Source organism: Echinops telfairi, unplaced genomic scaffold, assembly GCF_000313985.2.
Source record: "Echinops telfairi isolate 266 unplaced genomic scaffold, ASM31398v2 ScPeMD7_5927;HRSCAF=6808, whole genome shotgun sequence".
Classification (NCBI taxonomy): Eukaryota; Metazoa; Chordata; class Mammalia; order Afrosoricida; family Tenrecidae; genus Echinops; species Echinops telfairi.
In genome coordinates this window covers 2,590,005-2,616,757 of record NW_022109827.1, presented here as the reverse complement: position 1 = coordinate 2,616,757, position 26,753 = coordinate 2,590,005, and the positions used below count along the sequence as shown (strand labels likewise).

General features: G+C 36.4%; 1 pseudogene; it reads left to right on the top strand.

The window, feature by feature from the left end:
* LOC101646435 overlaps nucleotides 1-4,403 on the top strand; it is a 15,194-nt pseudogene extending 10,791 nt beyond the window's left edge.
* Nucleotides 4,404-26,753: the final 22,350 nt, after the last annotated feature.

Sequence of the window (26,753 nt, the reverse complement as noted above, 5' to 3'; positions counted from 1 at the left end):
CATTGGGTTGGGATGTTTTCGTGATGCACCTTTTCTTTACATAAAACTCTCTCTTATACATGAGTTGCTGTGGATTTGTTTCTCCAAAGTACCCAGACTAATACAACATCTTATAATTTTAATGTATATCCTTCCAATTAATTATCATATATATTTATATGTGCATTCAAATATTCAAATGAATCATGTGTTATAGCCATATGCTTAAAATAGAGTAGTTTCTAGATGACATAAACCGTTAAGTGCCCAACAAATAACTGACAAGTCTGTGGTTTGAATTCACTTAGGATTAGTTCATAAGAAAATCTTAGATGCATCTTCATATGGTTTTAAAAAATGAATGTTAGCGTTTGTTCTGAGTCACAGTTTCCTCATGTACTATAGAGTAGAAATACTTCATGGTATTTTCTTATCTAAAATCTTTTCAAAAACATGTTGCCAGTCTGTGTTCCCCAGCAACACTCAGAGCCATTATAAACTGTATTGAGAAATATGCTACTCTGTGTTGGAGTAAGCTTGATGACAACTGGTAAACTGGAAGTTTATACAAATAATATTACAATGCTGATTCACTTTTTAAATCTCTTCTATTTTCCTCCTTAATACTGTTTCAAAACCCACCCAAGTTTTCTAATAAATCTATATTATTCATACCTTTTACATTCCAGCCACCAGTAAATATGAATGAATCTTGTTTACATGGTTTATTAATTCCAGAGTAAGGAAATTGATAAAATTAGTCAATGGATTCCTCTTTGGCATTACAAATCGGTGTGTCCATTTGAATAACAGTCATTGAGTGGCCTTTGGATATTATCCTTTCACTCATGATGCTGTGCTCCCAGAGAGAGCCTGATTTTTTTTTTTTTACCATAAATGTGATACGATTTTTCTTTAAGTAGTCACTAGTAGAATTTTTCAATTCGAATGATCAGCATCAGTCAATTTCTACTCATTAATGCCTAGACTTATATTGATGAAGATCATCTAAAAATGGTTAATGGAATACATTGACAAGGAGCTGCCAGAAGTTCAGGCTGGATTCAGAAGAGGACATGGAACAGGAAAATCATAGCGGATGTCAGGTGGATCTTACCTCAAAGTAGATAATACAAGAAAGATGTTTGCTTGTGTTTTCTTTACTATCCAAAGGAGTTCAGTTGTGTGGACCATAATAAATTATGGATAACCTTGAGAAGAATAGGAATTACAGAGAACTTCATTGTCCTCATGTGAAACTTGTACATGGACCAAGAGGTAGTTGGTAAACAGAACAAGGAAATACTGTTTAGTTTAAAATGAGGAAAAGTGTGCATCAGGGTTGTATCCCCTTGCTATAATTATTCTATTTCAGGAGGGGGGAGCTGGCAGGGAGGGGAAAAACGAGGACCTAATGCCGCGGGTTTAAGTGGAGAGGAAATGTTTTGAGAATGATGAGGGCAATGAATGTACAAATGCTCTTTGATGATGAGGGCAATGAATGTACAAATGTGTATGGATTGTGATAAGAGTTGTATGAGCCCCTAATAAAATGATTAAAACAATTATTCAATTTCTATGCTGATCAAATAAACAGAGGAGCTGGATTACATGAAGAGGATGGTAACATGAGGGGAGGAAGGCTTGTTAACAACCTGTGGTAAGCAAAGACAATCTTGCTTGTGTAAAGTGAGGAGGATTTGAACTACTTCCTGATGAAGACCAAAGACTTCAGCCTTCATTAAAGATTACACTTCAATATAAAGTAGACCCAAATCCTCACAACTGGACCAATACACAACATCATGATAAATAAATGGAGAAAAAAATTGAATTTACTAACAATTTGTCTTGCTTGCTCCCATAATCAATACTCAGGAAGCAGCACTCAAGAGATCAAAAGATGTGTTTCACTAGGAAAATCTGTTCATAAGACCTCTGTAGAGTATTGAAAACCAAGGATATTACTTTGAGGACTAAGTTGTACCTGACCCAAACCTTGTTATTTTCCATTGCCTGATATGCATGTGAGTGTTGGACATTGAATAAGAAAGACCCTAGAAGATTTGATACATTTGAATTGTGGTACTGAGACAAATATGGAAAGTATCACGGACTGCTTAAAGGAAAAACTGATCTGTCTTTGAAACAAAAAGCCTGAATGCTCCTTTGAGGCAATGGTGGGGAACACTTTGTCTTCTATTCTTTGAACATATTGTCAGGACAAGCCACTCCCTAGAAAAGTGCATCACACTTGGTAAATGGAAGGGCAGCAAAAAAGCGGAAGGCCCTCAAGGAGATGAATTGACACTGTGGGTTCAACACAGGGCTCAAACACAGGCAATTTGTGAGGATGGGACAAGACCCTGAATTGGTTGTTTATAAGGTCGCTAGGGGTCAGAATCCATTTGATGGTACCTAACAATAATAACCATGCCTATACTATGCAACACAATGTGTTCTACTTCATTTCAACAGCTCTAATCTTAGATTTGTAATTTGTACATTCTATAGCCTAATTATTACTGGTTGTTTACAGTTATTTCTTCTCATTTTGAGTTGTACCACATTTAACAAGTGGTTATGACCTACACATTTGAGTACTGTAACACAGACAGCTGAGATTACTACTTGAAATAGAATCATAAAATAGATCTAAGAGTGACCAGTCCTATATGGGGTCATGTGGACCTAGATTGTTAATTAATTCAATCATCAAAAAGTTGGAGTCTTCCCAAAGTTAGAAATTCCCCAAAATTTTATTGTGATTGAATCCACAGCCAATGAGCAATCTACAGATCGATAGCTAGTCAAAATTATTCATGCAAATCCTATTCTTATTGGTGACAATGCAGAATAACTATAACCAAAGTATAAAAAAGAGAGTTTGAGGTTTGCTCTATAAACACCCAATACACCTGTGAACTGACCACATATTTACCTGTATGTTGTGTGGAAAAACAGTGAAAAGATGGATTCCAGACTACATCATTATGATCACACACGAACTGTACATAGTTGAAGGGGCAGTGGTCTTAAAAGACCAAGGGAATACTATGTGGTTTAAAATCAGAAAGGGATACATCTTTTCACCATATTTTTTCATTCTTTACACTGAGCAAATAATTCAAGAGGCTTAGCTAAATGAAGAAAATCACAGCAAGACTAGAGGGAGGCTTATTAACAAACTGGTGTATGCATATGGTACTTCGTTACTTGCTGAAAGCAAGGAGGTCTTGATGCATTTGCTCATGAAAGTCAGACTGTACTCTGCAATATGAATTCAACTCAATGCAAAAAAATACAAAATTCTCTCAAATGGACCAACAGATAGCATTGTGATAAATGGGAAAACATTGAATTTGTCCAAGATTTTATTGCATTTGGAAACACAGTCAATGCTCACAAAGCAGCAGTCAGGAAATCAAAGTGTTACATTATATCTTCTGTTCAAGACCTTGTCACAGTGCTGAAGAGCAGTGACAACACGTTAAGGACTAAGATGCACCTGACCAAGCCATCATGTTTTCAATAATCTCACACACTTGTAAAATTGGACAATTAAGGAAAACCGAAGAAGATTGATGCATCTAAGTTTCTGTAGTGGCCAAGAATATTGGAAATGCCATTGGACTACCAGATGAGCACAAACAGCAAGAAGTACGGCCAGTAACCTCAGAAGATGGCATCACAAAAATCGTGTTTCAACGCCCCACCAAAAAAAATGCACTCAGTCATCAGATGTATCAAGAACCCATGGTTGCACTTGAAGCAGCAGGCAAGGATCACTCAGCCATCACCGTGATCAGAGGAAATGGTGACTATTACAGTAGTAGAAATGATCTGAACAGCTTCACTGAGAGTCTCCCTGATGATACAGAGAAAAGCACCCCAAATGCTGCCATTTTACTGAGGAATTTTGTAGGCTGTTTTATAGATTTACCTAAGCCTCTAATTGTGGTTGTAACTGGCCCAGCTGTGGAGATCTCCGTCACACTTCTTGGGCTATTTGATATAATGTATGCTTCTCACAGGCCAACATTTCGTACCCCTTTTAGTCATTTGGGTCAAAGTCCAGAAGGATGCTCCTGTACATGTTCCCGGAGACAATGGGCTCAGCCAAGGCAGCTGAGATGCTCATTTTTGGGAAAAAGATAACAGCAGGAGAAGCTTGTGCTCAAGGACTTGTTACTGAAGTTTTTGCTGATAGCACTTTTAAGAAAGAAGTTTGGACCAGGCTCAAAGTATATGCAAAGCTTCCACCAAATGTCATGAGAATTTCTAAGAGGCTTATGTGCAATACGGAGAAAGAAAAGCCACATGCTATTAATTCTGAAGAATGCCGTGTCCTCCAAAGCAGATGGCAGTCAGAAGAACGTGCGAATGCAATCCTGAGCTTCTTATCTAGGAAATCAAAACTGTGATAACAAATACAACCCAGTCACACATCAAGGGAAGGCGTGACCCAGTCACGTACATCAAGGGAAGGCGTGTGATATTCTGATTTCTCATATTTTGAACTAAATAAACTGATTTACTTATTTTGAAGGCAAGAATGAAGAGACTTGGCTCACATGGTATCAAGAGGGGTGAATGTCTGGAAGAAAACAATACAATACAAAACAAAACAAAACAAAATATCATGCTTGGTGGAGGGTCAGCCAAAAAATAATAATATCCTGGATGAAATGAATTGGTACAGTTGATTGCTCTGAGCCCGAATCAACCTGAGGACCCCCAACAGCAACGATTAGCTCAGGATCAGGCAGTGCTGTCATTCAATATGCTGAAGACGTCACTTATTAATCTTTCAAAGCGTGGGAGCAATGCAACAGCAATCAGCGTAGATGACCGAAGAGAAAATCTTTAGGTGGCTTAGATTCTTAAGTGGTTTCTGATATTAAATAATACAAATCCTATTCAAAATAAAAGACTATTGTACAAAACTTAACCTATTAGAGAGGGAAAAAAACCCAAAAGTAAACACTTAGCTTTTCTCTCATAGAAAGTAAAGCCCCTGATATTTTATGTTTGGCATTCTTCACGTTATTACATATTTTGTGAAGTTTGAGGGTTTGCTTGCTCCTTAGGCAAATGGGACAGAATCGCCACCTTCCACACTTCATGGCCCCTGGGAGGATGCTGAGGGCTCAGCCACAGGAGCTGATGAAGCAATGCCTGGCTTGTCTCTCCGTCTTGTGTTCCCTGACTAAAGCGCAGAAGGCAGCCGTCTGCAAACGTATCAATTACGTCATGTTCCAGCCTTATCCTCCCCACCCATGTGTGAATAACTTGACTGACATGTTAATGCTTCTTTGCAAACCTTCTAAGAATTGTGACATGCACCATTGTGTAATCCTTTCACGAGTTGCAGGCGACAGGCAGGAAAGATATTTAAGCCTGCCTCTAATAAAGTCAGGGGCCCTGGAGTGTCTACGCCTCAACTGCATCTATCCGTTTCCTTACCTATAACTTCTCATTGCAACTCATGGCCTTCTCTCACAAACCCATTAGATTTATAAGATAAGAGCCAGTCTCTATATTTTCTTATAGTGAATAAATGGAGGTTCGTTCCCTATGTCACACCATATATATCATGAACACATCTGAGTCTCGAATGTGTGTGACAGAAAGAAAGCAAAGCAAAGCAAAACAAATCCTAAAATGAAAGGTTACTAGTTTAATGGATTTTATTTTGCATAAAATTTTCTCTATCTTGTCCTTGAGGTTTAGTTCACACACATAAGATACTTAGTTCTTAACTAGTCAGAATCACATGTTTATAATTTTTATTTTCTGATACGCTGTAAAAAATAATTTCTTTTAGAATATTAATATGTTTGATCCCAGTGATGTAAAGTTTGAAGATGTCCCAATTGTCTGATTTCCCCCCCAAAATTCTGTATGACTGTGTGATAGTTATATAATTTTATGTCAACTTGAAGATATATAAAAGTGTAGGGGTGAAGTTCAACTTGTCAATCGGGTCAAAGGCTGATACTGTCTTCTTGAAGAAGTGACTTTCTTTTAAGGAGGACCCTAGCACCCTCCTTCTCTCACTTTATGCCTTTCCCTTCCTGCCTGAGAGATGCTGGAGCTCTGTCATGGTTGGGGCTAGTTGTTCAACAGAACGGATGCACTCTGGCAGGTCTCAGGTGTTTAGAGGGCAGGTCTTACTGGAAAAGAAGCTATCTTCTTATGGCTGTGATGGACTCAAACAGCTGACTTGGAAGACAGCAGCTGAATGGAGAGTCCACTACAACACCCACCGGGGATACTTATGGATACTATGCTTCTGCTGTTCCTAGCATCCATTCGGTTCAGATTCATAGGGGCCTCACATACAATAGAATGAAACATCACTCAACCATATGCCATCCTCACAACCATTCTTATGTTTGAACCCATAGATGTAGCCCCTGTGTCAAAATATTTCATCTCTTCTTTTTCACTGCACCTCCACTGTATCAAGTATGATGTCTTCTCCAGACTAGTGTCTCATAATAACACACACAAAGTATGTAACATGAAGTCTCCTGACTCATGCCTTTAAGGAGCATTTTAGATGTACTTCTTCCAATGTAGATCTCTTTGTTCTTTAGGCAGTCTATGATACTTTTAATATGCGTTGTCAACACCATTGTTGAAATATATTGAAGAATTTCATTGTCTTCCTTATTCCATGCACAACTGTCCACATGCATGTAAGACAATTGAAAATACCATTACATGGGCCAGGAACACCTTAGTCCTAAAAGTAACATCCTTGTTTTTCAAAAATTTAAGGAAATCTGATAGAGTTAGAGCCATGGTGAACCAGGAGCACTGGTCGCATAGTGGTTACAGGTTGTGTGCTAACTACAAGATAAGCAGTTCTAAACCACCAGCCACTTCTTAAGAGACAGGCAGGGCTTTCTACTCCCCTAAAGAGCTAGAGGCTCAGAAATCTACTGGAGTCATTCTACCTTGTCCTATGGAGTTGCTAAGTGGCCACTGACTCCCTGACAGGGCAGCAGATTTACCAGTGCAGCATGTCCTTTGATCTCTTCACGGCGGCTTCCCCGAGCGCTGATTGTGAATTCAAATAAGAAGAAATCCTTGACAACTTCAATTTTTTCTGTGTGTCATTTTCTATGTTTACCATTGGTCTACCTGTGAGAATTTTGATTTTCTTTACATTGAATTGTAATTCATGCTGCAGGCTGCAATCCTTGATCTACATTAGCAAGTGTCCAAGTCCTCCTCACTTTCAGCAAGCAAGGTTGGGTCATTGTTAGGAAGCCTTCTTAGAATCCTGATGCCACATTCTTCCTCATTGAATCCAGATTCTCTGATTATTTACTCAGCATTAAGATTGGATAAATATAGTGAGGGGTGCCTCACAACTCTGAGACACACCTTTTTTTATTTTAAACCATGTAATATTCTCTTTTTTCTGTTCACCCAATTGATTTTTTTTATCTATATACAGTTCTGCATGAGCACAATGAAGGGTTCAGGAATTCCCATTCTTGACAAGACTATCTATAGTTATGACCCACACAGTCAAATTCAAATGCCTTAGCAGAATCATGAAACAAAAGCAAAGCTATTTCTAGTATTCTCTGCTTTCAGCCAAGATCCATGTGATGTCAACAATGATGACCCTCGTTCTCTTTTCTCTTCTGGATTCAGCCAGAACCTCTGAAGCTCCCTCTCACTGTACTGCTGCGACACTGCTGGATGAGGGTTGGTGAAATTTACCTGTGATATTAATGATATTGTCCTATAATTTGAGCATTCTGTGGGGTCACTTTTCTTTGGAATAGTTGCAAATATAGATATCTTCCTGCCAGTTGGCCAAGAAGCTGTCATCCATATTTCTTGGTATAGAACAGCACTTCCAGGGCTTCATCTCCTGGTGGAAACATTTCAGTTGGTGTTCCATCCACTCCAGAAACTTGTTTTTGGTGAATGCTTTCAGTATGCTGCTTGGACTTCTTATTTCCGTACCGTTGGTTCTTGCTCATATGGTACCACTTGAAATGGACTAGTTTTGTTTTGCTTTTGCACAGTGACTCTGTATATTCTTTTAACCTTCTTTTGATTCTTCCTGCATCATTCAATGTTTTACCAATTGTGATGTTTGTCCTTTAGGGCAGGGATGTCAAACTCAATTAAAACGCAGGCCATTTGGTGCAACAGGCAAGATTCACGTGGGCCACATCACATTTACAAAATTTGTTAGATTTATATTTTGAAGTGAGGATCCAAGAATATGGATAGGATAATTAAAACACTAAATAATTGCTTTTATTTAAATATTTATTCTATTTTATTAATGTATTTATAAAACTAAAATTATTCTCTTTTACCCGAAATTTGCTATCTCTTTCCTCCTACTAGTTTTCACTTATCTCTTATATTGTCACTGGAAAATATAACAAAGTAACTAATAAAAAACATAAAATGCTGGACAGCTGATAAACAATCTTAATGGCTTCCCTCTAAAAATGTTAACTAGCGCTGTCGCTAGGTATGATTCATAGCAGCACAACCCAGAGTGCTTTTTTTAACCTTCTCACTATTGAGATCTGTTTACATTATGTGACACTGAGAGTGGCAGACGCATTGCTTCCAAATGTTGCCAGAACCAAATCAGTGCGTTTATACACGTCCACAGGCCCCCGGGAAAGGCACTGGGCCACATGTAGACTCATCTTCAGTAGTTAAAGGGTTAATGAGGGAATTGTGTGTACCGTTTTGCCTTGATCTTCCCTAAGTGCTATTTTCTTCATAACATTTTTTTCCATTTTCATTTTATTTCAGAGCATCATGGGGCCACAAAAAATTACCTCAGGTCGCATGCGGCCCATGGGCCGCCAGTTTGACACCCCTGGTTTAGGGGTGCCATCTCTGAGTTTGAGTGGGGGGTTGTCATCTGTAGAGAAACTAACTAGCTCCACTGGTGTGCATTGTAAGGAAACGGAGCTAAGGAACACTCACATATATGGCACAGCAAATAGTGAAGCCAAGTTTTGAAGTTGGTTCCCCGTGTGAGGTGAGAAGGAAACTCTAAGCAGAGGGAAGATGCACTTCTCTACAGGAAATGCTAGCGAGGTGTGGGTTGCGACCCCTTTAGGGGTGGAACGATCCTTTCACAGGAGTCGCCTCAGACCATTGGAAAACACATATTTCTGATGGTCTTAGGAACCCAGACACCGCGCCTCTATCCACCTCCAGGCTGGTTTGCCCACATGCAAGTACCTGGTGTGAAGACTGTTACCCATGCTACACCATGCTTCAAGACAAAATTTCATTTATTTGTCATTAGAAATAAATATTTCACAATACAGAATTACATATTGTTTTGTGATTAATCACTATGCTTTAATTATGTTCAATTTGTAGCAATGAAAATACATCCTGCATATCAGATATTTATATTACAATTAATAACAGTAGCAAAATTACAGTTATGAAGCAGCAACAGAAATAATTTTATGGTTGGGGATCACCACAACATGATGAACTGTATTAAAGGGTCACGGCATTAGGAAGGTTGAGAACCACTGGTTTAGGGGAACACTATTTGTTTTTAAAAGGGACTTTCAAAGGGGAGGAGAATCACAGCTCCAAAGAAGAAGCAGTCGATTTCTAATTAGTTTAGAAGTGTATTTTATCTTTGGTTTTCTACATAGATCTTCCTAATTTATCTCAGGCTATAATTTAGGGTAAGCATGATTTGAGGCTTGTTTGGGGCTGTGCATCTGGTTAGGAGCTGTCAAACGAAGGTGTTAACTCTGGTAAGTTAAAGGACAATGTCCATCCAGCCTGATCTCAATGCTGAGATATTTCTTAACCTTGATGCAGCCTCCAGGCTGAACCTGTTGTTTATATACGTAGCTCGCAGAATGTTCACTCACTTGGTAAAAGAATGTACATTGCTAGGAAGCAGAGAGACCATTTCCTTAGCAAACAGAGTATTTTTTCCTAATAAGCAGAGTGTTAATTCTATTAGCAGGCAGAAGTCCCTGTCCTGTCCCTCCCATGCATAGAATCTTTCAATATTGCAATTTGTGTCTTGAATATTTTCTTTTTTTGTTTCAGTTTAAGGTTGGCTGAGCATGTTCTTTCTTTTAGTTTGCTTGTGCATTTCTTCATGATATTTTACTTTATCTTCTGCAGTTTCTCTTTGAAAGTATCGATTCAGCTCTTTGACTTCATCATTTCTTCCATCTGTCTTAGCTACTTTATGAATTAAGAGCAAATTGCAGTCTATTTTCACATCTATGTTAGTCTTTTATTCCTTTCCTATCTTTACTAATGGCCTTGTTCTCTCTTCAATTATGATGTTCTTGGTGTAATCCTACAACTCGTCAGGGCTTCTGCCATTAGTGTTCAATGTATCAATGTTGTTCTTGATATTTTCCAAAATTCAAGCGGTAGATATTCAAGACTGTATTTTGGCTTTCATGGACTTTTAAAATTTTTCTTCAACGTCAACCAGAATTGACATAGGAGCAATTGAGGGTCTGTCCCTCAGTCAGCCCCTGGCCTGGTTTTAGCCTTTAATATTAATCTCCTTCATCGGCTCTTCCCAAATATGTTGTCAATTTGATTTCTAGCTATCCAGTCTGGAAAAGCCATGTGTATAGTTGCCTATTATGTTGTTGAAAAAGATTTGTTATGATTAAGTCATTGGTCTTGCAAAATGTGACAGTGTGATTTCTAGCTCTGTTTCTATCACCAAGACCATGATGTCCAACTATGGTTTTTTTCCTCTTTGTTTACAAATTTTGCATTACAATGCCCAATAACGGACAATGCATCCTCATTGCATGTTTAACCAATTTAAGGCTGAACACCTCAGTAAAATTATGCAATTTCTGCCACATTTGCTTTAGCGATTGGTGCATACATTTGAGTAGTATTAGTATTGATTATATTTCCTTACATGAGGATAGACATTATCTTATGATGTATTGTACTTCAAGATAGATCTTGAAATATTTTTGATGATATTGTCATAGCCAGCATTATAAACCATATGGTTTTCTGATTTAAAATAGCCAATACCTGTCCATTTCAGCTCATTAATACCTAGAATATTTATCTTTTTCTGCTCCATTTAATTCTTAATGGCTTTTAATTTTCTGAGATTCATATTTCATATATTTCCAATTCCAATAATTGATTGATGTTTCCAATAGTTTTTCCTTTTTTCTCATTTTTGAGCCCTCTTGCATCAGCAAATGAAGGTGCCGAAGGGCTTATCCATCCATGTCATTATGCTCAACTCTACTTTGAGAAAGCAGATTTTCCTCACTCATATTTGGGGCTCATCTTCTAGTACTATCTCTGACGATGTTCTGCTTCTGATCATTAGGTTTTCAGTAACTGACAATGTTTTGGTGCTATACAGAGAGTTTTCAGGGGCTAATTCCCCTGAAGTGGACAACTTATTTCTTCTATGGAGTCTGGAAACTCTGCTGACACCTGTGCACTCTATTGTATTTTTTGGTGGCTTGTGTGTTGATGTGATGATGGAAACTATATCACTGGTATTTCAAATACCAGAAGGGTCACCCAAAGTGAACAGGTTTCAGCAGAGCTTCCAGACCAAGAACTGACTACATAGTTACTAATTCTACTTTGAATTTTGTTAGTGGTTCCATTATCATTTAATCTTGTTTTTTTTGGGTGAGAATGTGATTTTATTTTATGAAAATCAATGCATCTTTTGAAAGTTTTTGTTATTTTATTCTTTATTTAATGGAATAATTTGAATTTTTATTATATATTACCACTATCTCTAGAAATACATATGCACACATACAGACACACAAATGCCAATGCTCACAGAGGACTCTGTGGTCAAGGAAGAGCCCATCTGTAACACAGAATGAAGTGTTAAAGACAGTAGTTAATTTCAAGGTAAGAAATGTTATTTGGACTTGAAAATGGGCAAGTTTCTAGAAAGTTCTTGAAGTGGTGTAGTAAGCTTTTTCCCCACTTCAACTGAAAAGTCACCAATCAGCAAAATAAAACTAAAGAAGGGGTTATTTTATTCACATAAAAAGAAATCTGGATGTAGGCTTTTATAGTTTCTCAGTGTGGAATGAGCCCTTTTATCTATCCTCTGACACACTTAGCTTTTGACATTTTTACAAAGAATTTTTTTCCACTGTAGCCTCATGGTGGCAATGCTGCTCCAGTAAGGAGACAAAGGGAATAAATATATGTAATTAATCTTCATAAATAAGAAATGAAATGAATGTAATCAAATAAAATTCAAGTAAGTTATGGAAAAACTATTCTATTTGTGAGTTCAAATGCAAAATAATTATGGAACTCTCAAAATTAAGATTTGCTTTAGATAATTTCCTGGATTTCGGAGACTAACAAAAAAATCCATGTAGTGTCTCAGGAAAAGGATTAAAGTCCCCATCAGTAACCGATACACTGATGCTCTGGATCAATCTAATGTTGACTGATCACGTCCCATTTCCTATATAATTTTTTCTCTCTTGTGGGTGGTGTCAGTTTCATCCCATGCCTGCAAGTTGATTGCAACTGACAGTGAGACAAAGAACAGAGGACAGCTGCTCCCTATGGTTTTGGATGCTGTAAATCTTTACAGGAGCAGACTGCCTTGTCTTTTTCCCACCGAAAGGTTATGCGTTTGAAATGCTCATCTTATTGTTAGCAGCCAGATGCTTTACCCACTGTGTTACCAGATCTCTTGTGCCATTACACGTTGGGCTGCTAACCACAAAACCAGCAGTTCAAATACAGCAAACATTCCACAAGAGAGAAGTGAGGCTGTTCTTTCAGTCTCAAAAACCCTCAGGGATAATTCTGCTCTGTCCTACAGGATCACCATGATCTGTCATTGAATTGGTCCACAAAAGTTTCAGTGGAGCTCACAACAGACTAACACAAACTAGGAAGGAAGAGGAGATCAAATTACCCACCGAAAACGTTGTGACTATAAGTGCAGCATTGTTTGACACAGTGCACAAGATAAACCCTTTAGGTTGAAATGAACTCTAAATATGCCTAGGGAAGAGATATCTACTCTGAGTCGAGTTGTCTTTAATGATATGGATGGAGCAAAGATTTGAAACCATGCTTTGCTGATGTGGCATAAAATGAGAAGAAATATATGCAATCATATATTAATAATCTGAACTGGAAATGTATGAATCTAAGAAATCTATGAATCTATGAAAATTGGAAGTCACTAAAAATCAAATGGAATGCAAAAATAATGATATAAGCATCAACAAGTTAATCCCACTTGTGTTTATCGGCCAGGCTGGAACAATAAACTATCTCAGCCATGATAAATTATGGATAACATTGCAAAGAGTGAGAGTTTAGAACACTTTTTGGGTTTTTGTGGAACATGTACATAAACCGAGAGTCATTTGAACAAAACAAGGGGCATAGTTGAAAATTAAGCTTGATATGTATCTGCATTGTATCCTTTCCCTGTATTTATACAGTCTGTGTATTGCACAAATAATCTGAGATACTGAAAACAGACTCAAAATTGGAAGAAGAAGCATTAACAATCTGTGTTATGCAGAAAATACACAATTGCTTGCTGAATGTTTAGAAGACTTGAAACAATTACTGATAAAGATCAGTGACCAAAGTATGTAGTATAAATTACACCTTACAATCAATAAAACAACAAGTTCACAACTGAATCAATCGTCTACATTGCATAAACAGAGAAAATATTGAAATTATGAAATATTTTATTTGACTTGAATTTACAAACAATGCACATGGAATTAACAGCCAGGAAATTAAACAGCATATTGCCTTGGTTGAATACGCAGCCAAAGATCTTTTTAAAGTGTTAAAAGCAAAGATGTCCTTTTGAGGACTAAAGTGTATCTGAGTCAGGTCATGATATATTCAATCACCTCATGAAAAAAATAGACAATGTCTTTAAGAAAGAGCTAAAAATACGGATGATTATAATTAGGATGAGTGCAAAAAAGTGGAAGATCCCTAAGAAGATGGATTGATATCAGTGGCTTCAATAATGTGATCAAACAGGAAAAATGGGGGGTGGGGCGTAGCACAATGCTGGGCAATGTTTTGTGCTGTTGTACTCGAGGTCTCTGTGAGTTGGAATCTTCTTGATAGTCCTCAGCAAAATTGCTATTACAACATACTGGAGAATGTTAAGAGTCAAGGTTGCAAGTGCAATTTAACATTCAATATAATGTTGATACTTATTTTAAAAACATAACCTGCATTAAATTCATGACTGTCATAATTTAATATGAATATTTATTTTAAATGTAGAGAATGTGGTTGCTTTTTAACAAATCAATATAGTCAGACTTTTTCCAGGTGATGGCAAGGTTTTTTTATGAAATATGCTTTCTTCTTAGGGTAGGCACTTATTAACAATTATAGATGCAGATTTATTAATATTGACCAGTTCTTTGACTTATAAAGCAATCTAATATGTATATGCCTTTTTGTGGTCTACTAGAAACATATCTTAATAGTTGAAATTGTTTTTCTGTCATTATAAGGTAATTAAGAACTTACTTCCATTTTTATAGGCAATTCTGAACTTAAACTTTAGGGGAAGAATATGTTTACAAAATGGAGATTAAGCCTAGTTAGGGTGCCTTCAAATAACATCTGCCCAAATGATGGCATCTGGAATGATCTGCTGAGTCAGATAAATTAAAGTCAGTTCACCACAGATTATGAAGACTGATTTTGGAAATTTCAAAGAGACAGTCTTCATACATTTTGTTGAACATAGAACAATTATTAGGATCTACTATAAAAAAAATTGTTTTTCTTAATTGAAAACTGCTGTATTAGTGAGAAAAAGTCTAGGAAATTTGCGCCAAGGATGCGTTTATTTTTCATAACAATGCACCTACAAAATTAGGGCTGTAGAAAATTATTTCATCAGGAAACCCGACCCCACCTACCCAAAAGCCGTGATCTTGCCCCTACAGACTGGTTTTTGGTCTCAAGGGACATTTAAAATGAACTTGACTTAATCCCCAAGGACAGGAAAGCAGTCATTTTGATGTGATAGAAATAAGAGTGCAGAATTCTTTTGGTAAGATTTAGACAGATGGATCTATCACCTTCATAAATGTAGATTTACTGAGAAATGATAGCTTCACATTATTGTATTTTTGTTTAATAAAACATTCTAAGATTTTATAGCAATATTTTATATCTCTTCATATTACTGGGGTGTCTGGATGTTGGAAGAGACTTTAAAATCATGAGGACAATGGAGTAGACATTTATAAAGAATGTGAACATGGAATGCCCTTGGAAAAAACTCTGGGAAATCCACCTATTTCTTAGTATGCTTTAGTTCCTTAAAGAACTTTAGATATTCAAGATTTGATTGTCTGTGAGATTGAACAATTTCTATATAGATTAAGGTGACCAGATTTTAACATTGGTAAAGCGGGACACCATTGATAAAATTCATATCCTGGCGAAATAGCCACATGGCAACCGAAAACCATATACCCTAGCTTTTCGTGCATTCTTTCAGAAAGTCGGGACTTTTTCAAAACGCCGAGGGACGCGGGAAAAACTGTTAAAAATCGGGACTGTCCCGCCAAAAGTGGGACGCCTGGTCACCTTAATATAGATGTGATATGGAAAGCACTTGGATCAATCAGTGCTCATTGAAGTTCCTTAGAATGCATATCGTTAACAATTTTTAAACATTTGCAGAGCATAGAGACAAACGTTTGTTCCATGGATGACTGTAAGTTTTAGGAAAAATGATATACATAGTAGATCCATATGCTCTCCTTCCTTTGTTATTTTGTATATTTTCAAAGCAACATATGCATGGTCCTGAAACAGAGTAAGAGTTGTTGGCAAAACCCATAAGCAATCTTTATTTTAGAAGTAAATATTCATAGTACAATATGATATTTGTACTGTCATATTTTACAAAGCTGGATGGCACAGATAACACTTGAGTATTAGTAGAAAGTTTGGTGACTCAAACCTTCCTACAGATTGCTAGAAAAAGTGTATTAGCAATCTGACCTTGAGGCGAGTAGCCCGAAACACCACCACTACACCTCCATGGGTTAGCACCTAAGAACAATTGTCAGGATGGTGCGGGACCAGGCAGCATGGTACACAGCATCGCAGTGAGTAGGAACCAGCTCAATCGTGGCTGACAACCGCAGAAGTGATGACTGTTTCTATGTTGCCTTATTGAAAAACTACTACTCCGTTCTCCACCATTGCTGTATAGTTTCTATTCCATTCAGCAATGGAGAAGGGTCCAATTACCTCACAGCATGGCACATATATGCTGTTTTCTGTTTTGGATTTTTTGTTGGTTTGTGTGTTATTATCACAGCCATTCTAACCCTCTAGATAAGCAAACCCATGTTCCTCAGGTTGAATCCAACTCTGAACAAGCGTGTAGAAGAAAGCAAAACTGGCCACAGTGCTGCCAAGGCAATGGATTTTTACAAAAACAGAATGTCTCATCTTTTTCCCATGGGTTCAAACTAATCTTGAGGGTAGCAGCCAAATGATTACTCACCATACAAAGAGGGCTCCTTTAGCTCGTGGGAAGGAAATGACATCACACTGTGGTTTTGTTTTCTATGTGTCCAATGGAAACTGACCAATTCTTAAATGTATATGTACCTTTTATATGTACAGGCAGATGGATAGGGATTAATGTCATAGCTATTCACTGGAAGTAAATTTTTTGATCATTTTATTGGGTGCTCATATAATTCTTATCACAATCCTCACATCCATCCATTGTGTCAAGCACATTTGTACATTTGTTTCCCTCCTCATTCTCAAAACATTTGCTTTCTGCTTGAGTCCGTAGTATCAGCTCCTCATTTCCCCCCTCCCTCCTCTACCCTTCTTCCCTAACTGGAAGTAAATTTGATGAATTTGTGGTACAGCTTAATTGGTTTGCTTTATTTGTAGCTGATAATCACTTTGGCTCTGGTATAACTGAATATCAATCTTCATGATTGATACAAATGATCACAATAGTAGGAAAAATCTGTAGAATAGTTAATGATCTGAATCAGTTTTTAAAACAGCAAGTTCTTTTTTGTGTTCTGTCCATTTACTGCAGGCATATTACCTTAGCTTTTCAATAGAATCATTTATTATGTCATATAAGAACTTTGCATTTCTTAAATTAATAATTTTATTGGGGGGCTCTTACAAATGTGTAAAAATCCATCATTTATTAGTATTAAGTACACTTGTACTTATGTTGCCAACATTTTCATTTTGACAAATAAGTATTCTTGTGTTATTTTACAGAAAATGCTCTATTAAATATAAAATTAAAACATTTGGGATAATGTCAGTTGCAGGGACTAAAAATCGATTTCTGTAACATCTTTCTCTCTCTTACTGCCAAATGGATCATGCTGACTTATAGCGACCCTATAGGAAAGGGTAAGTTTCCTAGACTATAACTCTTTACAGCACTAGAAAGTCCCATCTTTTTCCAGCAGTGCAGCTGTTGGTTTTGAACTACTGACCTTGTAGTTAGCAGCCAAATGCATAACCACATCATCAATATTTTATGTTGGTTTATATGTGAATTAATCAAAATTATAGCTAATTATTTGTATGAAGATACCGATAATGCTGTAACAGGTTTGTTTGCAGACATTTCCTTTGGTCCTCCCTTTTCCTTCCCAGTTTGGAAACACATTTCAGCATGCTATTTGCTTCTCCGCTAGTTATTGGGAGAGAGAGAGAGAGAGAGAGAGAGCGAGAGCATTCTTATTACTCAAAGTTTTCATGAAGCATACTGGAGAGATTGGGTTATCTTTGTCATTCAGACAGTTGAAGAGTACAGAGCAATCAATTAGTTACAGAAGCACACGGTTCTGCCTAATTTTACCACTAATCCCTTTCCCAATAATCTTCTGGCTGTGTGCTGCTATAAGTACTCAGAGTCCTAACGCTTTCCAGCATGAAGGTTATTCCCAGACGCGTGTGCCTGACACGTTAGAAAGAATGAAATGGCAGGCTCTGATTTCCTTTTATGCACCATAACCCACATTTCCCTCACTAAGTTTTCAATGGCAATACAGATGGTAAAGTGCTAAAGGTAAGGCTTATATAATATATAGCAAATTCCCAGAAATTTTAATAGTATTAAAAATAAAATTTATAAGCATCGTTCAGATGATGGGTTGATTTTTGGTTTTGAGTTAAATATGACCTTAAATATAGATTTCTTTGTATAGAATAATAATTCAGATCAAAGAAAAGTGTTTTCTAGAGCTCTTTTCAATTGTCACATAATATTTATTAAAAAAATAAACTGAAGTAGCACAATTCATATCCCCAAGGTCAGAGGCTTCTCCCTTTGAATTAAATGTATAAAATAATTGCAGAGTGATTTTTTTTTCTTTTGCAAAGAGATACCTGCGCAGAAACTAAGCCAAGCAACACAAGGGAGTTAAGTTGCTGACTAGTCTCATCACAACACATATGTCAAATTCACGTGAAAGTTCTGTAGTGAAATATTGTTATTTAAAGATTACTTTTGTGTAAATCATATTATTTTTCAAGAAAATAACATTTTTCTCCAATACAGTGTGAGTATTTTTGAAGGACTTTGTTTAAACCTCCTGAAGTGTAGTTCTGCTCTTAAACACATGGGGCTTCATGGGTTGATTTCAACACAAAAGTAACACATTTTTGAAGTTGTTTAATACAGATGTTTCCATTTCAAAATTATCATTAGCATTAGGTTTTTTTTCATTCTTGTCTATTTTAACAAAACATTTCATTTTATCTGAGAAAACTTAGATGGATGAATACCATCCATTTCACATGTTTAACCACCATATCAATCTCCAGCTTTCTTTTCAGTGTTTCTCGGTTACATATCTGAGCCGGGAATATTTAAACATGGATATGGATAGAATGGGCTGTCTCTCATTATATATTCTTACAATTCATTCAAACACTTAGATTGACAAGATGGCACTTACCCAGTGAGATCATAAGAAATGTTTTCTATTACATCATTGATTACAATTTCTTCCTTCTAATATAGATTATAATGGATCAATGAAATATTAAGAATATGTCAAGACTTAAACTTGTCATACCATGCTTACCTTGATTTTATTGGCTTTACTTGGTTTTTTTATGTGTACATTGCTACTTGTAGGGCCGTAGAATAGGTTCTAACTCATAGCAACCGTATATATTGATGGGGTTAATATATCCAGAGTACATGAGACAAAGCCTCTCCATCCTTGCCTTTAAGGAGAATGCTGGCTCTATTTGTTCCAAGACAGCTTTGTTTAATTTTTTGGCAGTTCGTGGTACTTTCAATATTTTCCCCTAACACCATAGTTCTAATGCATCCATTTTTAATCAGTCTTTCTTATTTAATGTCCTATTTTCACAAGCAAATGAGGCAACTGAAAATATCATAGCTTGATTCAGGAGTTCCATCTTGGTGCTCCTCTGATGTACCATCAAAGTAACATCTTTGATTTTCAACACTTTTAAAGAGGTCTTGTGCAGCAGATTTGTCTAAGGCAATGCATCACATGATCTCTTGACTTCCGCTTTCATAACCATGGGCTGTGGGACCCCAGCAAGATGAAGTCCTGCACAACTTCAATCTTTTCTCTTTTTTATTGTGATGTTACCTATTGGTTCAGTTGTGAGGATTGTTGTTTTCCTTACATTGAGTTGTAGGCTATGCTGAAGGCAGCGATCCTTGCTCCTCATCAGAAAGTGCTTCAAGTCTTCCTCCTTTCAACAAGCAAGGTTATGCCCTCTTCATATGCTAGGTAGTTAGTAAGCTTTCCTCCAATCCTGATGCTGTATTCTTCTTCACAGAATCCAGCTTCTTTATTTGTTCAACATGCAAATCGAATAATTATGATAAGTACATACAATCCTGGTGAATGTATTTCTTAATTTTAAAGCAATAATGCCAAAATATGTGCCCATCATGTCAGAATGCAATCAAGATATGATTGAGGAAAAACTACCTTTTCAAAGTAAATTTCACCATAGTGGCACAGAAGAAGTAAAATCTGTGGGAGGAAAGCCATTGGGACCTTCATTCGCTTGTGGAACAATACTCAAAAAAAAAAAAAATAAGCAAGTGTCAATTAATAATTAGAACTTGGAATACAAAGTATGAATCTAAAAATTTTGAATTCATTAAAAATTAAAGGGAACGCATAAAGATTGATAATCTAGGTGTTAGTGAGCTGAAATGGATTGGTATTGGCTGTTTTGAATCAGAAAATTATATGGTTTACTATACCTGGAATAGCACAATCATCATCATCATCATCAAAAAGTACTTTTCAAGATTGAGCTTGAAGTACAATATATGTGACAGGATAAAATCTTTAAGTACTCAGTCCAGTCTAATAACCCCTTCTCCGTTGCAAAATTGTCTTCTAGTTTTATTGTTTTCCATTTGATTTGAAACTTCAATTTCATCAAGATAAGATGTTTCTTCCACAAGAGGATAAAATTATAAGTGCATATCATTTCAAATTAAAAGGTTATTTGGTACTTATAGGACATTGCATAAATATAAGTAAACATTAAAGAAAGGCAATAAATAACCTTGGTATGCTTGGAATTGGATGATAGTGATATATAGACAACTGCATAAGTAGGCTGGTTCTCTCTTCTAATGACATGGAAATTAAACTAATGAAACTGATTGTGCAGAGCATAAGACTTGGCTGAATCAATATGCTTATCTATGAATCAATTAAGCACTGGTGGTGCAATGGCTTATTGTTGGACTGCTAACCTAAAGATTGATGGTTCAAACTCACCACTAGCTGCACAGGAGAAAAAACTTGATCACCAAGTGATATACATATACATATGTATATATGTATATATACATACATACATATATATTCTCTTAACCATGAATGAACTTCTAAGGGTTTATTAACAATGGAATTTTTATTTTTATTTTTATTTATTTTTTTTTCAATAATAGAATACTTTTTTATTTATTTTTTAACATTTTATTAGGGGCTCATACAACTGTTATCCCAATCCATACACACATCAATTGTGTAAAGCGCATTTGTACATCGTTTCTCAAAACATTTTCTCTCCATTTAAACCCCCGACATTAGGTCCTCATTTTTCCCCTCCATCCCCGCTCCCCCTGGAATTTTTATTATAGGGTCCTATTTGATTGAGTAATTTGATTTCATCTAATGTCTAATTTTAAATTGATGTCTATAATGAAATAGAGAACCACTGTCATTATGTGTTTATAATGGAATGTTTGAGAGAGTATATATATCAATAGAGAGATTGATCACTAATTTTCAAGTTAATTGCTATTTTCCATATAATATTCTTATAATTATTATATGATTAACTCTCTAATGATTGGAGAGACAACATTACAAACTAACTCCCCTCCCCTCATTCAAAGTTGACTGTAATTACATAAGTGATAATGCATCCTTACTGTAAGGGTATATTAAATCTACCTGGATAATTTAAAATATGCAAAAATATGAGGATAAGTTTCAAGAATTGGGTATAGGAAGCATATCAGAGTAAAAACACAGTAAATAGATTACAGTTGCAAATTAGCCAACCGTAATAAAGATTAAAAAAACATTTTACAAAATTATTCTTTTCTAGCAATTACACTTAAGTATAATATTAACATGTATTATGTCTAAATCCTATAGATGATATAAACAAAATCAAGTTTCCTTTTTACACAAATGAAGGTTAATTATATTTGTTAAAGTGAACAATCATCTAGCATATCATGCTGCTCCATTTTACTGAGAAATTTCAGTTCAAGTAGTATTGAAAATATATTTTAATCATCTTAGTTTTATTGTCTTTCAGCTCTAATATTGCCCGTTATTGGACAAGTGATTCAAATTTACCTTCATGTTGTAGTAAAAAATATATCTTCAGAAAAGGTCTAACTGATTCTGACTCTGCCAGTGTAGTCAATTAGAGTGTGTTTAGTAATTGTAAGATGTTGGGCAGTTCACTAAACTAGAAAAGACAAGGGTACTTACTGCTGTTTAGAAATGAAACTTGCTTTGATTAATTCTCTTACCTATTAAGGACATGTTATTTAAATTAGTAGCCAAAGCAATTAAGTACAAGGTTTTAAACTATTGAGATAATTTTCACTGATTGGATGATGGCATAATCTGGTACATGTCCAAATCTAACTACCATACGTTTATAATACATTAGGTCAAGGGCAGTGAGTCTAGAACTTGTCCTGAAGGTGAGAAGGTCCAAGTCTGTTCTCACTGTGACTGTGAGTGAACATCCTTACCTATAATCTAACTAAAGGGTCATATAATAATCACTAAAACGATGTTAGGATACACCCTCTTTCTACTATTATATGGAACTAATTTACAGTAAAAAGCACTGGACAGAAATGACATTAGAAACATTATCTAAAGCATTTATACATTTAAAACTTTTCAATCATAAAGTTAATTAAAAGATATGAAATTAATTTTAATAGTTCAAATATTATTTCCATTCATTTTAACTTTCTGAGTTTCAGAATTTTGTTCATTGAGTTGTTCCTAAATTCAAGAGCTTGCATTGAAAATTTTGATAGGCTTAAAAACTAGATGACGCTTACTTTTGTACTTGTCTTCTTTTTGATTTTGACTTATGGTGGCGGAGTGTATCCTTTGTAAAATCACTGAATAAATATATGTAATTGTTGTTGTCAGGTGCCATCAGCCTGGCTGTGAGTTATAGAAATGCCGCACACAACAGAACAAAGCACGGCCTCGCTCTACCTTATTCTAAAGATAATTTGACGATGTTGAGCCCATTGTTGCATGTACTGTGTTAATTCATCTTATTAAGGGAATTCCTCTTTCTGTTCATCTTATACTTCCCCTAACAATAATGATATCCTTATCCTAATAAACAAAAACCCACTGGCATTGAGTCTGCTCCAATTCCTATTAACCCTTTGCAGGGTTTCCAAGGCTGTCAATCTTGATGAGAACTTACAGGCTCTTCTTTCTCCCATGGAGTGGATGGTGATCACGAAAGTTACCTTTGTGTTTCAGCAGCCCTATGCCTAAATCACAATTGGCACAAATAAGCAAAACTGTAGTTGGTGGTAGAGGATCCTCGTGGTACAGTGGGTTAGGCATTGGGCTGCTCACTGCTGTGTGAGCCCTTCTAGACAGACCACAAGTACTCTGAGGTAGGAAGATGAGGTGTCAATCTCTATGTAAGGAGTCACAAGCTTAGAAACGCTCAGGAGCAGTTCTACTCAGTCCTGCAGGGTCATTAAGAGTCAGAATGTACTAGAAGACAGTGAGTTTGAATTTGGTTATTGTTGTGGTTGTGTGTCTCGAGTCAGTTCCAACCCATGACACAATGCACAGCACCAAAAACATTAGACAGTCCTTTGCCTTTCTTACAACTGTTCCTAAACTTGAGCCCATTGTTGCTGCCACAGTGTTCATCAGTCCCCTGGAGGGCGTTCCCCTCATTGGTTCCCTTTTCCTCTACTTTACCAAGCATGCTGTCCTGCTCTAAGAACTGGCGTTTCCTGAAAACATGCTCAAAGTATGGAAGACTATGAGATGGAGGCTCTTCATCCTTTCCTCTAAGGAGCACTCTGGGCATACTTCTTCCAAAACAGATCAGTGGTAAAGAGCATTATTTTATGCCTTCCTTTTATTAGCTTCTTTCTACATATGCATGCATTGCAAAGTCCTGAATTACAGGATGCACTGCACTATTTCTATCATATACTTACACACACAGCATGACTTCCTCCCTGAAAAACCTGCATTTCTTAGAATGAGTTTTGCAAAACTTTTAGCCTTAGAGTTAGAACTCAGATCCACTCCTTATAAACCTGTGTAGGCAGTGGGAGTGTGCTAATGAGTATCTGGAGTATTGGAATTGCCAGATCATGGCAGCTGTCTGTGGAAAAAAAATCTTTGATTTTTTTATGATTATTGTGTTACGCTGGGTTGAATAGAGAAACAAATTAAGAGTCATTCACATATGTATAAGAAAGAGCTCTATATCAAAGAGTACTGGGAGATCAAGAAAGCATCCCAGCCCAGTCTAGATTAAGTCCATAAGCTTGATGTTAGCGAATAAATCTGATACTAGCCCATAAATTTCTCTGCAGGCTCACACAGCCACATGCAATGATGCAAAATATAGAAAGATCACAGGCCGGTGGGTGAAAATTCTTGTGGATCCAATGGAGATGGAAGCATCACAGGGCTGGCTCAAATCTGCACCACAGAGCTTCTTCAGGTCTCAGCATGGCTCCACATGGCTTGTCAACAGGAAGATAAGCATAGAGAGTGTGTTGCCTGCCTCCAGGGAAAAGGGAGGAACTTCCCAGAATCCTCATGAAGCTTCATGAGGCTTCATCAGTCTACGGAGGCTTCATCAGTCTATGACATGATTGACACTCTAGACTCTTACCTTCCACTTATTTATTAAGTCGACATGGACTTATGTAGCTACCACAATTATACATGAGCATTTTTAATTTGTTCAATCTGAGTATGAATTGCATCTGAATTAGAATGTATAGTTATAACAGCTTTATCTAGCATGGTCATTACACTGTTGTCCCTTTAATTTTATTAGGATTTATTTCTGAACACAAGGAATTTTAAAATTTTCCGTACATTTAAGCTATTTTACCCATTTGTTTGGTTATGGAGACAAAATGGGTTATACTTTGGTCCACTAACTAACTGAATGGCCATCAATTCAAATCTATCAGCTGCTCTGCAGGAGAAAGATGGGGCTTTCTACTCCTGCCAAGAGTTACAGTCTTGGAAGCCCTCAGGAACCTACTCTGTCCTATATGGCATTTATGAACTGCAATCAACTACTTGGAAATGAGCATGGCTTAAGTTAGGACGGCTATTATTAAAATTATAATGCCTATTTTAAGGGACTTTTGGTGGAGACAACTTTGATTAATAGAATTAATCATTTTGATCCAAGCTCTCACTATATTTTGCATTTTTCTTTCTTTTATAGATTCACAGTTATATATCTTTTAATTTATCTTTTTAACTTAAATATCATGGTAGTCCCACAGTCTGAAGATCTACTCTATTGAATGACCTTTTCTAAAATAAGTTAATTATTAGTAAAATCTACTAAACCTAAAATATACTTACTTCTTAATTACAATAGAAGTGAGAGAAAAAGGTTACTAGATGTATTCATTTGAAAACAAAATATCTTCTTTATGTGTCCACTTTTAAACAGAGCATCAATGTGCTACAGTATTACAGAAGACAATTTCAGATTAAATTATGGCTTTGCCAAAAAATAGAAGACTATAAATCTCACCTGAAAATTTATTTTCCCTTTACCATCTAATATTATATTAATTGAATTACTCTGTTTTATTACATGTCAAGTCCATCATTAGTATAATTCAGTATTATATATTTCAGTAGCATGCATATTTTTAAAAGTCTTCTAATGAGCAATTATCGGTGAAAACAACATATATGTTTTTCTTTATTAGCATTAAAAACAAAATACCATGCAGTTCACTTAACTGTCTTTTAAAATATTAGACCGAATTTTCATTGACATCATTTTATTTTGTTTTGTTCTACATTTTCAAATTTATCTGAGTTAATTGAAAAATTGGTAGCACTAATTACAGGCTGAGGACAGAAACCTCACTCACTGCCACTGAGACAAGACTGGCTCCTAGAGACCCCCTGTGGGTTTCTGAGACTGTAATCATTTACCTGAGTAGAAAGCCCAGTCCTTCTTCCTAGGAGCTGCTGGTGGTTTGGGATTGCTGACCATGGGGATGACACCAACACGTAACCACTACACCACCAGGGCACCGTAGAAAAATTTAACCCATAATTTTTGAGCACATATTTAATTAATGGAAAACAAACAGAATCATTTATAGCAAATATATTGTTCTAAGTGCCATTTAGTAAGTTTAACACATAGTAACCACATTCACTACAGAACAAAACTCTTTCTGCTCTTGTTCCTATGTCTGAGCCCATTGGTGTCGTTTTTATGTTTGATACTCAATCTCATTGAGAGTTCCCTATTAGTTCATGCCCCACTTACCTATGCTGACCCTCAAGGACTCCCTAAAACCTGTCCAGATTAGGAGAATGAGGTCTCAGCACCCACATTTTTAAAGGGCACTCTAGCTTTACTTCTTGTAAGAGAGAGATTTTTTCCTCAGAGAAGTTGAAAATATGTTCAATAGTCTGTTTAAACATAATTCAAACACAGCAATTCTTCTTTAGTCTTCCTTGCTTATTTTCCAGTTTCACACATTTATGTGGTAACTGAAAATATCATAGCTTTGGTGAGGCACACCCCAAACCTCAAGGGGACACCTTTGATCTAGGATCTGGTCTTTCAGATTTAATCAATAAAACATGTCAATTGATTCCCTCACAGTTACTTTCGTGAATGGTGACTGTGCATGAAAATTAAATTAAATACTTGACAACTTCAACAGTTTCTTCATTTATCCTGATGTTTGTTATTAGTTCACTGGGGAGACTGTTTGTTTCCTTGTGTTGAGTTGTCACCCTTACTGAAGACTACAGCCTTTCATCCCCACCAGGAGGGCTTCCAATGCTCTTCATTTTTAGCAAGCAGGCTTCCGTCATCTGCATATCCACATCACATACTGAGAATGACATTCCTCCAACCCAGGTGCTGTGTGCTCATCATATATCCAGCTGCTC